The 12672-nt window shown below is 39.2% G+C and overlaps 2 long non-coding RNA genes across 3 annotated transcripts in view; one reads left to right on the plus strand and one right to left on the minus strand.

Annotated features, from left to right (window-relative positions):
* Window positions 1-12672, plus strand: part of LOC105093859 (uncharacterized) — a 324842-nt gene that overhangs the window by 283018 nt on the left and 29152 nt on the right. The gene's annotated exons all lie outside the window — the stretch shown is intronic.
* LOC135321823 (uncharacterized) overlaps window positions 1-12672 on the minus strand; it is an 85152-nt gene that overhangs the window by 61779 nt on the left and 10701 nt on the right. The window lies entirely within an intron of this gene.

Here is a 12672-nt window from a genome sequence, read left to right on the forward strand (position 1 = left end):
TTGCAAAAATAAATTGTGCATGTCTGTATGCTAAGACAGTATATATTTTTCCATGCACTTTTTCTATACTTTCCTAATTTTTATGATTAGTACTTTTATATTCATATGAGAAAAGTTACTTTTAATGAATTTTATAAATAATCTTAAAGTGACTCAAGGATACTTTAGTCAGATGTCCTCACATGAAAATGTAGAGTTTTTGGCCTAGGGTTAGTTAATCCTTGTTAATGAAATACTACTAGGGCAAATACTACTATTCAGCCAATCCAGTCTTCCTAAGAACTGTGGGTGAATTCAGACAGGGACCACTGCAGTTCTGACACAAGGTTTGTATTGTTGTTGATGGGTCTCAGTGTGAGGGAAATAGAATGTTTTGTCACAGAGCCATGCAAACACAAACATTGCCCAAAAGTTGAGCACAAGTAGTTTTAGAAACAGAGACACTGATACAAGAGATACCTGATCATTCAGGAACCTTCTGTGTTGAAGCATCAAAAGCAAGCAAAGAAGCTTACTTAAAGCGTGATTCATTGCATCAGAATGAGTGAGTTGCTTCTGAAAGAGTGATTTCATTTTCTCAAATAATTCTGCACTTCTTCGGAACTTCTAATTCCATTGAGTTTCGGCCAGGTCAAAGTGGAAAATAAATCCAACTTCTCTTTGGGGACTAACAGATTGATTCCCTCAGGATACTCATTAATTCCTAGAAATCTTTTATCTAAATTTGGTAAATACCCTCAACAACTTTCTGCTACTCAGTCATCTAACTGGTTAAAATAATCTAATCTTCACAGTCAACTTCTACTTCTTCCAAATAACTCATAAATTGTCAAATGCCAAGGGCATTAGAACAAAGAAAATCCACAATTTGATCAATCTTAGTATTGACTCAAACAATAAATTAATTTGAAAGTGTTACAGTTTGAATTCTGGTGAATCATACAACAGAAGAAGAAAACACTGAATTTCTCTTTGGATTTAGAAAAAAAACATACTTTCTTTTTCATTACAGGTGCCCTAAAGATGGCAAATGAATTCCTCTTTTTTTTTTTTTCAGGTTTAGAGCAAATTTTTTAGATTATTTTATTTTCAGTAAATGGTTAATATATCCTCAATTTGGTAAGGACATTTTTTTTTCTTGTGAAAAGTATTAGCCAGGCCAGGCCTCTATCAAGTTGCCACTCAGGTAACCTGGTGAATGCCCCTGGCTGGGCAAGAGTTTATGAAAAGATTGAAGATTAAGAAAGAAAGTAAAAACATATCTAAGTGTGGTGAGGAGGCTGGAGCTATGACCAAGAAGCAGAAGATCTAGACCATGTGCTGAACCTGCCACAAGTTGATTATGTGACTCTGATGTTTAACAACTGCTCTTCTGATTTCAGCTATGTTAGCTCTCACATCAGGGTCCATAAGAGATGATCCTCCTATGCTCCAGCTCTAAAATCATGATTCTTCACCAGGACATGAACAATCTAGAGTTTGTAGAAGAAAACAGAAAAATGAATATATCTGCAAACACCAGTGAAATAAAGAAGGAAAGAATAAAGCTAAAATGAATTAATTTGACTGGTTCTGTGCGCAGAGTTGGTTAGACGCATTACCTCAGCCCTCCCACCAACCTTTGGAGACAAATGAACCATCCATTCATACAACAACTATTTACTGAACATCTGCTATGAGTTAGGCTGTGTACAAGGAGCTTGCAATGCCACAGTAGCAAGAGAAACATCCCCTACCCCCATGGAGCTTATTTTCCAGCAGTGGAGACAGATTACGCAGAAAGTAATTTCATTATGTTCCTCTCATGAGGTAGGACAGGGTGCTTTGAGTTGGTGACCATGTAATGGGGGCCTTACATAATATGGGGATCATGTCAGGAAAGCCTTTTTTTTTTTTTAAGAAAATCATTTTTACAATGAGATATTAAGCATGAATTAAAATTGGCTAGACAGGCACATGGAATGACATGCATAAGGACACAGAGCAGAAAAGAATGTGGTAAGTCCAAAAGGCATTGTAATCTTTACCCTATTGTGCTTAGAGGTATATTTGTCTTTTATATCACCTCATTGTCTCACTGGCAGCAGCTGGAGGGCGAGGTTTAGTATTCAAACTCTTTGAGTTCAGAGACCGTTCTTTTTCCTCATAAAATGTGCCTGGTTCCTCTTTGATAACTCCATTTATATCTTCTTGGAATCAGGGTTTTGAGGTGACCCCCAAATGCACACAGTTGAGCCTCCCACCTGTTGAAAGGAGACCTGTTGGGAGTAGATCATACAGACACACCCTTGAAGGTTTGTCCAGGGCTGAGCAAGTTCATCTGTTAGGAATTCATAGCAGGAAGGACTGATGAAGAGCTAGCAAAAGGCCTTTATCTTACTTGTTCCTACAAAGATATACTGAGAAAGCACCCCTGCATTTTGCAAAGCCCAGAGGAACACTTGCCATTATGTTTACATTGTGCAAAAGATCACCATTATGACTTATTTACCATCTTTAAAGTTTCTAGTTACTGACTAACAACACTTCTAACCAACTCTTAACGTACCAAGTTGATTATAGTTATTATTAAGCTGAAAGTTAAGAAATTACTCACAAGAAACCAGCATCCTGTCATACACCAAAGCTGCACATATTTGTCCCAGTTCTTACTCTCAGAGCGCAGATAAACATTTCCCTGTGTCAGGGGGCTTTCAGCATTTCAATGGCATAGTGGGATGCTCTTTTGAGCCCAGAGGGCAATTACTAAAACTTAAGGTAAGTGGGGAAGAGAACAGAAAACGTGATTGCCAGTCCAAACAAGTGAGGTCCAGGGGACGGCTTAAGTTGTGCATTAAGTATAATCTTTTGGCTTTGACAAGAAGGTAAGGTGACCAATAATTAGCCATTCAAGTTGAACCCTAAACAGCATGATTGGGGTGGGATGTAGGCGGCTGCCCAGCCCACAGTTTCTGGCATTTGAGAGCTTTGCAGGCAGGAGCTCATCTTGAGCCTAATAAAATGATTTGCTGGAGTGAGGCTGTTTGTTGGTTTGTTTTTGAATATGTGCATTTTAATTTTTTTCCCAATATATTGGCAGAGATAGATTAGGGCACTGACTAAATGATCCACAACAAGACCTCAGAAAGACTGAGACACTGGTGTAGTTCATCTCCTCTAGCTGCCTTAACTGCACCCTTCCTCCCTCCATAGCTCAGCCATGGTGCACGTCCATCCCAAGCTGGCGGAGGTGGATCCCTAGTAGCTGTCAGGGAATCCTTCCCATCAGCATGGCATTCAACAGATATTCACAATAGGTGTAAGTCTCCTCTATAAATTCATGTGTTCAATAAATATGAACTTTTAAAATTTCCTTTCATTAAATTAATTTTGATTCTGAGTAACCAGCCTCCCAGGTTAGCAGGAAATTTAACCCAGCCACGCTTTGGCACTCCCATGCCTCTCCTACTAGGATTCTACAAAAGTGTGGGTCTAATAGAATGCAGGATCTTATATGGTGCAGAGGTATTGGGAAGAGCCCTCCAGTATTTTGTCATCTGTCTACACTGGCTAGCCCTGAGATAGTGTCCCAGGCTGCATAGCTCACTCAAGCTCCACCTCTGCTGCTTCCAGGCCATGTGCGGGGTGGGAATCTCTGCAAAGTGAGCAGACCTGCGCCTGGAATCTAGCCTCCTTTGGGGCATGCACAGCCCTCCCCCCAAAGGGGCACAGTTACAGGGTGGTAATTAGAGCTTCCCTACTCACAGGAGCCACAGAGCTGTCTGTCGTCCCTTCCCACCCTAGGGAAGCAGCTTCTTTCTTTTCTCATACTTTCAAAAGCAGGCTGTTTCCTTCCTTGCCTTAAGCAAGAAATAACAAGCCTGACTACCTGTGTGAAAGGAAGTAGAAGTGTAAAACATATGGAAAGCAAATGTAATTAAATTCCCCAGAGTCAGCTGCTTCATGTGTGTGTGTGTGTGTGTGTGTGTGTGTGTGTGTGTCTGTGTCTGTGTCTGTGTCTGTGTGTGTCTGTGTGTGTGCGCGCTCAAGAGGGGAAGTGGAGGCTATATATCGAATTGGGTATCTACTGAGGATCTCATTTACTCAATTCCCTTTGTATATTGGTTTGTTGTGGGCATCCAGCCCTGTACAAAAATTCCTCTGTGCACAGGAGTTTAAGAATCACTGAGTTAAGCCAAAGGAAGGAACGAGAAGAAAGTCTATTTACAAATGTCTAAAATCCTTAGTAGTAAAAAGAGGATGGGTGGAGAATACTAAAATATTCCTGTTTGCTTGCAGAATTACACCATTCTGATTTAATATACCTTAATGTATGTTGATGGGTTTGCTTATTACTTAAAGGGCTAAAGGAGAGGTTTTAGGTATTTTATGCAGGGATTAAATTCTAATTTTTTTTTGTTAAGTTTTTTCCCCTTTTCTTTTCTGTTCTGTAGCTTTGCTGTATATGGATGGATTATTTTCTCTTTAAATCTATTTGGTACTTACAGAGTGCATTCAATCCCAGGATTCAATTCTGGAAAATTCTATAGTCAGCTGTTAATTTAATCAGAATGAACGTGCTTTTACTCTGTTTCAATAAGTTACCCTTATTGAGCAGTTACATCTGAGGCATGGTATTTACTGGAATGGGATGTGATGGATGTGGATAAATCCTTGTATGCCAAAGTGGAAAAGCTCTGAGTAGTACTGTGCCATAATAAGAAATATATTTGGTCTTTGTCTCTCATTCCTGGTGCAGAGTTCCTAAGACCCTCAGAATTTATTAAGTGATAGGAGTGTGTTTCATTATTCATACAAGCCCTTTTCAGCACACCTCAGTTTATGCAGATGAGGTGATTTAGGGTAGGGCCTCTTGACAGCCTCTGGATGGAGCTGGTCACAGAAAGACCAAGGGATTAGAAGGCTGGAGATTAAACTTTATAAAAACTTTAAACAAGGAGATTTGATGAGCCTTCAGGTTGGAAAATATGCAGAGATGCTGGAAGGATGGCACACCTGGAGAGGGCATGGAAACTCCACACCCTTTCCCCCGTGCCTTGTCCTATGCAACTCTTCCATCTGGCTGTTCCTGAATTGTGTCCTTTTATAATAAATCAGTAAGTATTTCCCTGAGTTCTGTGAGCCTTTATAGCAAATAATCAAACCTGAGGAGAGAGTCATGGTCAGTCAGAAATCCAGGTGACAAACGAACTTGAGACTGGCATCTAAAGTGAGGGCAGTCTTGTGGGACTGAGCTGTTAGCCTGTGGGATCTGATGCTGTCTCCAGGTGGAGTGTCAGAGTTGAGTTTAATTTGTAAGACACCCAGTCAGTCTCTGCGGAGAACTGGAGAATTGTTTAGCGTGAGAAAACTCCACATATTTAGTGACCAGAAGTGAAGTGTTCTGAGTCTGAGTGTAGTGAATAAAGGAGAAACAGAAGAGTTTTTCTTCGCAGGAACTTTGTAAGGAAAGCAGAGGCAGGGCATCACACCCAAAACCTTCTCTGAAGAGGTAGGATGGAGTTTCCTCACCTACATCACGACAATGTTCATAGGGCTCTCTCTCTTTAGACAAGATCTCCCTCAGGAGCCCAGCATGTGAAACAGCTGCCCTGGCTGAAGCAGTGCCTCTCTTTCCCCTCTGCTTGAGGGTAGCCCTGGAATTCCAGGAGCAGCCCAGGAACACTGAGACTCGGCCAACTCTACTAGCTCTTGCACAGCTGGGTTTGTGGCCCACTGATAGAATGCCCTGTGGAAGCTAATTAAACTGATTTAAAGAATCCCATTCCACAGTAAAAAAAAAAAAAAAAAAAAGATATATTTGCCTTTGAAGCATACTCTTCCATAGTTCAGACATGACTGTATCTATGGAACAAAGTATGGGTCTTTGTCTGCGGTGAAGGAGATAGTTGAGTCCAAAATTAGAGGTATGGGGAATCCTTTGAATGACAGAGATGTGCAGACAATGACTTGAATTATCTGACTTTGAATTTTTAATATGAAATTGAAAGCCTGTCAGTGGGCATGGCTCTCAGTTTATCACAAATTCCACCACTCCTGATTGTTTTACACTTGGCTGGATTTACACACTTATGGTGACTACCTGGCCCCCTTAGCGTCTGAGTTCATGTACCCTTAGCCTACATGTAAAGCCAGCACAGCCTCAGATTTACCTAAATCAATGAGGCAAAGAATCTTCCCCACACATTCTGCATTCTCCTTTGACCATTCTGTCTTCTCTAGTTTGTACTCCTTCCTCCCACCCCACCGTCAGAATTAGTCTCTGTTGTTCCTGTTAGCTGTATTTGTACCTCTCTTAGGGCATAATACATACAGCCTGCCTCATATTACCTTTTTGTGTGTGTGTGTGTGTGTGTATACCTATTACTCATTAATCATATCTCTGCAGAGACTCAGACAATGCCATGTCTTCATAATGTGCCAATTACTCTTTGACTTGTTCTCAGCTTGGATCAGCTCTGCCTACCATGGTGTCCAGAAGAACATAACCATTGTCACAGCCTCCAAGGCTACTACCAGCTACCTCCATTGATATGTCCTCCCACCCCAACCCCAGCTAATAAGAACTGTTTGCATGCAGAGAGGAGAACAAGACCAGGGAAAATCACTTAGATCAGGTGATGTCTGGTTAAGTGAAACATCATGTGTAAAAAGAAAAGTACTGAGTATAATGGACTCTCATTTTTAAAAGAGAAATGAGCTTCCTCCTTGATGCTGATGGATTGAGAGGAGGGGATCGTGAGCGATGAGTGTTTACACACAGAAACCAATTGCTTTTTCCATTCCTTCCAATCTCTTATGGGTTCTGATGGGTTGCTGGGTATTTTAACAACAAAGCTCAATCCGCCCACCCAGGCGATGGCTCTACCACCATTCCCAGATCACTTTGGAACACCAAGTAAAGTTCACCAGTGCCTCTCCAGCTATGAAAAGGGAAAAAAATGTATCAGCACTATGAATGGAGCTAGTAGAATGACTAGGTCATAACAAAACCACAAGCAGTGCTATGCTACATTCATTTAAATAAAGAAAGCCGACATACTTTCCCAGGCTAGAAACAGAAATTGCGTTAATGTGCTGTTAATTGCAATCAGTACAATATCACTGTGACTTTTTATTTAGTTCAAAATTTTATTACCCCATATTAAAAATCATACACGTCTCTGCTTTTTCCTAAATATTTAAATTGGTACATTTTAGTCAGGATGTGTGTACATTCTCTGCTACCTCTCATCTGGGTGTAATTTTCCATAGTCTCCCCTGATGATCTGCATTTTCTCCTTCAAGTCCCCCCTCTAAACCCACTTCTGTGGATCTTGCCTTCACATTATGCCATTAAAAGCTCCAGCTGGAAGGAAGTGCCTCTGAATGGAGTCCAAGGGAAGAAACAAAGAAGATGGAAACCAGATGCCTTTAAGTCATTCCCCTGTGAGTCATCATTTTCTCCTGGAAAGTGTCTATCTCAATGCGGTTCATCTCTTCAATTTGAAGCCCACTAGACGGTAACCCTCACTCAATCTCTGTGTGTTTTAGCCATCCTCAGTAGACTGATATATTCTGAATACAATTGGCATACAGTAAATATATATACATAGTATTAGCAATAACAAATAAATGTTTGTTAGGTTTTAGATCCAACATAAGATAGTCATTTCCTTCATGGGTCATTCCCAGAGTAACTTTGAGAAATAACTTTTAAAACTCTTCTAGAATAGTATTCAGTTAAGCCAGTGGTTAAAAGGTATAATTGGCAACATCTAATTTCGTTCAAAATATATATATATATATTAAAATATAAAACAATACTGAGCACATGCATTTATTCTTATGCCCTTTCAAAATTCTGCTGAAGAGTCACTAAAGGGAATAAACTGTAACCATGTTGAAGATAAAACAAGAACTGTCAGCAGAGATTTTGATAATTTTCTGGAAGATGGAAAGGAAGTAAACAGTACTGATGGATGAAGCAGAACAAAGAAAGCATCCTCCCAGATTTACTCAGGAGAAGGCTATGGAAAAAGTGGAAATGTTTTTTCCAAAGAAGCCTTGGGGAATCTCCACATGGGGCATTAACACATTCAGAGCTCAGGACTAGAAGAGGAGCCAAAATCAAGGTTGTCCAGAGAAGGGTTATACCATTTGGTCTTACTCTTCTTCACCTTTCCCATACATGTAGGTGGACCAGCAAGTGAAGATTCAGAAACCCTCACTCCTCCCCAAGATCTGCTCTATGAAGAAACTAAGATTTCTGCCTAGACAGAACTAAGCCTCCTTGCATGGCATGTGGCATTCCACAGTGAAGCCCTCTGTTCTTGGTGTTTTGTAAGGAAAATAATGACATTTGCATGATTCCCTTTGCTTGCGTCCTAACGAGAAGTTTGTCAGTTGACATGCCCCACCCATGTATGCTCTTAGTACCCATCTTCAGAGGGATATGCCTATAGAGGAAACTTACCTACCCAGTGGCAGAGAACTGACTGCACCACCCACACCCAGCCACCTTTATTAATTACCCGGTCTTTCCTTCATGAATATGAACAAACAGTTTGAATGATCAAGCTGATAGAAATTGGAAATGTGGGGGTGAAAGAGAACTCACGAGTATTATGTCAAGGTTACTATCTAAAACCAAAGTCTCAAGAAACAAATTTAAGTACAGGTATCCCCTGCTTTTTCAGAAGTTCAGTTTACACCCTTTCACTTTTATGAAAGACCTGCATTAGTACCTATTTTCACTAACCAAAAGAAATATAAATAGAATTTTTGCTTTCACAAAAAAAAAAAGGCAAAAAGTAAAAATAGAATAGCATTCAGCATTTGTTTGTAGCAGCCATGATAGAGACAGCACACACCCCAAACAGGGAGAGCAGCGCCGCCAAGTTCCTTCCCTTGGAACTGCACTCAGCATCTCAGCATCCAGCTGAGCATCCATCCAGAGCTCTGAACTGTGTCTGCAAACATCTGTGCTTTATCTGGGTTTATTTTGCATATCTGTTAGCAAGCCATGTCCTAAGGTTTCTTCACTTTATGCCATTTCAGCTTACAAAAGATTTCTTAGGAACATTCTACTTTGAAATCATGGGAGAAATTTGTGCATTGTTTTAAGTTATAGTTGTCATTGTCTTTTGCCGTCTTATATTCATTTCCCCTTCGTGTGGCCAACAAAACTCTGATCTTAGTTTAGGGTAACCATTTCTCTTCCACTCTTGGTCTGTGTGCTTTGGGTGAATCTAAATTCAACTGCTGTCTCCAGGATGGAATACAGGACCTAGGTCAAGGCCAGAGTGTGAGATCTATGCCGTTGATCACAATCACTGGTTTTGAAATGAGCAGGCCAAGCTCATCTGCTTATAAATACTCCTTCCGTCCTTTCACTTCCATGGGAGGAATATACATCCACATTTTATTGATTTGGGGTGCAGTCATGTGACTTTCTTTGGCTAAAGGGATATGCTAGATGCAACTGTTCTTGTGCTCTTGTGCCTCCATCATCACCATAGGAACATACTTGGGGAAGGGCACCAGTCCCCTTTCTTCCTAGTCTTGAATCTAAAATGATATGATGCTATGGCTCCTGCATCTGTGGCCACCACATAGAATTTGAGAATGAAGCTTACAGACTGAGGAGAGCTGAGTTGAAATTGAGTCCTGCTCACATTTTTTTGAGCTCTGAATTCAGCCTTCCTATTGTCAGTTCTGCCTCTGTTCTTGTTTATCTGAGCCAATCAATTTCCTTTTTATTGCTCAAATCAGATTGATTTGACTCTTTTTCCACTTGCTATCAGAAGACTCTTAATTAATACAAAAATTAACTCCTCATCTTGTATGGCATAGACAATCCAATGTTTAAAGTAGGGATATAAAAAGATAAAAATATAGGCATACTTTCTGGACTTAATAAAGATGAATATGAGAAAGGATGGAAGTCAGAAATGAGCATGGTTACCTGTAATTACTAGACTGGGTACATGACAAAGGGATGAGGTGCCCATTTTTTATCTTCTGCTTTCCATAGATCTCTAGCTGTTATGCACAGCCATTAGCCATAGGTGGCTATTCAAATATAAATTAATTAAAATTAAATAAAATGATTTCCTCATTCACAGTAGTGGCATTTCCAGAGCTCAATAGCTACGTGTAGCTAGTAGCTACCATACTGGGCAGTACAGATAAAGAATATCCCCAACATTACAGAAAATTCAGTTGGACAACGCCGTAGTAATAGTGTGTCAAGAGCCACTATGTAAAGTCGATTAATTAAACAATAGAAGTTAAATACATCACTTCAATTGTACCATAGGGGTTTAAGGACACAAGCCCTGGAGATAAACTTCTTAGGTTCAAATCCCAGCTCTGACACTTACACATTATAGAACATTGAGCAAGTTACTGATCTTTCTAGTACTTCAACTCTCTTACCTGGAAGTGGCAAAATACACACAGACCTATCTCACAGGGTTGTTGTGAGGATTAAATAAGCTAATATATATAATAAGTTATTATATTTTTTTGCTTCCAAGAATGCCTAGCATTTGATAAGCAATCAGTAATTATTATTATTTTTTATTTTCTGTCCTTCTGTAAGTTAGATTTTACTTTACCATATGCACGTTTTAAATAAACTTGTGTGTATATGTGAGATTTATGTATCAGTATTTATATAAAATGTGCCATATTTAGTATTTTATGTGTGATGTATGGGTATACACATAGCTCCAGTTCATAGAATGTAAGTGCTTTCATTTTCTTCTTTATATATTTCTACATCTTCCAAATTTTTACACTGATTATGTACTATCTTCATCATCAGAAAAAATTAAGTTTTTATTTTTAAAGACACCAACATATTTGAGATGAATAATTTGCTACATCTGGATCATTTGTTTTTGCTGATTTGGTCCACAGGGTCGTATTATATAATCTTTGTCATTAATCAGCTGGGGCTTCATGACCTCTTCCTGGACTATTACAAAACTGTCCTGGCTGGTCCCCTCCCCCTGTCCATCTCTGCTCCAGCCTCCCTGTCTGGTCTCCACAGTGTTGCCAGAGTGGTCTTTCCACAGCACAACACTTATAATACTCCCCTGCTTAAAACATGTCAGTGTTTCCCCATCCTTTACAAGTTAAGTGTTCAGTCCAAGGCATGAGTTCCCATTCTAATCTGGCTGCCTTTCCAGTCTCCTACCACCCACCATAGCCATCTTAGTCTCTGTCCACAAGCTGAAAGAAAGAACACTCTTCTACTCCTTTTCCATCTAGAAGAGTCCCATTTATGCTACAAGACTCACCTAGCACCTGCCTTCTATGAAGGTTTCTAGCCTCCCAAAGCAGAGTTCAGAGCTCCCGATCCAGCCTGTGACTCACAGTCTGTTCTACTGCACAGCAATCACTTGTTTACATTCTCCAGTCACCCTCAATTATTTGCTCCTTGAGGGTGTGGCATCTTTGCCTTCCTGTGTCCAGCCCAGAAATTGACCCCAAATAATGCTTGATAAATGGTTGTTGCACAAATTCAGGAAGAAATTATTTTAAAAATAACTTTTGTTGTCTTACTAAAACAATAAAGGTTCACAGTAGAAGAATTAGAAAGTCCAAATAAATCAAAAGCAGAAAACGTAAAGCACACAAATCCCACTTCTCAGTAATATTTAACATCTTAGTAAATTCCATAGGCTACTTGAGAGGTTTTCAAATGTTCTTGGTTTGTGACACACTTAGTGTTTCAGTAATTTTTTCTAGTACTTTAAATCAATATAAATTATGTTCGTTATGTAGTCAGGCCCAATCCACTTAACAGGAGTAGCTCACACAGTGTCCAGAGGTGTTGCTGTGTTTCTGTTGAAATTTTTAAATATCCTGGGGGCCTCCTGTTAGTTCACTGCAGTGCCCCAGGATGCTTTGGAACACAGTTTGGGAACCACCTGTCTAAACTTTCTAAAAGGATCTTTTAAAAGGAAATATATTGTTAAACTATACAAACTGTTTTGTTCTAGTTAATAATAAGTTTTTAAAAAAATAACACTTCCCTTCTTGGTAGCTGCTTATCAAACAATATCTAATATTTGACAAGTACTTAATATATTCTTTTGCAGAAGGTTCAGTACTGTATCATTATCTTCATGAAGAAACAGGCACTGAGATTTTAAGAAACTAACTCAAAGTCACACAGCTAGTTAGCAGACAATTAGATTGTAAAACCAAGAAATCAGATTCTAGAATCCCTGCTTTTAACTCCCTCACTCTAATGCCTTTTAGTATTCACAGCAACATTTCTATGGGGAATTCAAAACACAGTGGTTCTGTATTATAAAGATATAATTTATTTTACCAAATCCCAAATATTAAATATTTAAATTGTTTCCAATTTTTCACCATTCTCAAGAACCTTGAAATGAGTATCTTTGTAACTAAATCAATCCCTGCATGCTTTCCTATTTATTTCCTTGGGGAAAAATTTCTAGAAGTAGAATTATTTTGTCAAAGGGTAATATGTGCAAAATCCATATTTTTGGTACATAGTATCAAGTTATTCTATCAGATCATCTCATCCTTGTTAATACTGAGTATTTTCATCATTTAAAAATAATATTTACTAATAAATCAAGAAATAAATGTTGCAGTTTATTGTTGTGTTAATTCCCAGTGCTTGATGTTTAATGAGGTTGAGCATGG

This window comes from Camelus dromedarius, chromosome 8 (assembly GCF_036321535.1).
Source record: "Camelus dromedarius isolate mCamDro1 chromosome 8, mCamDro1.pat, whole genome shotgun sequence".
In the NCBI taxonomy this organism is placed as follows: domain Eukaryota; kingdom Metazoa; phylum Chordata; class Mammalia; order Artiodactyla; family Camelidae; genus Camelus; species Camelus dromedarius.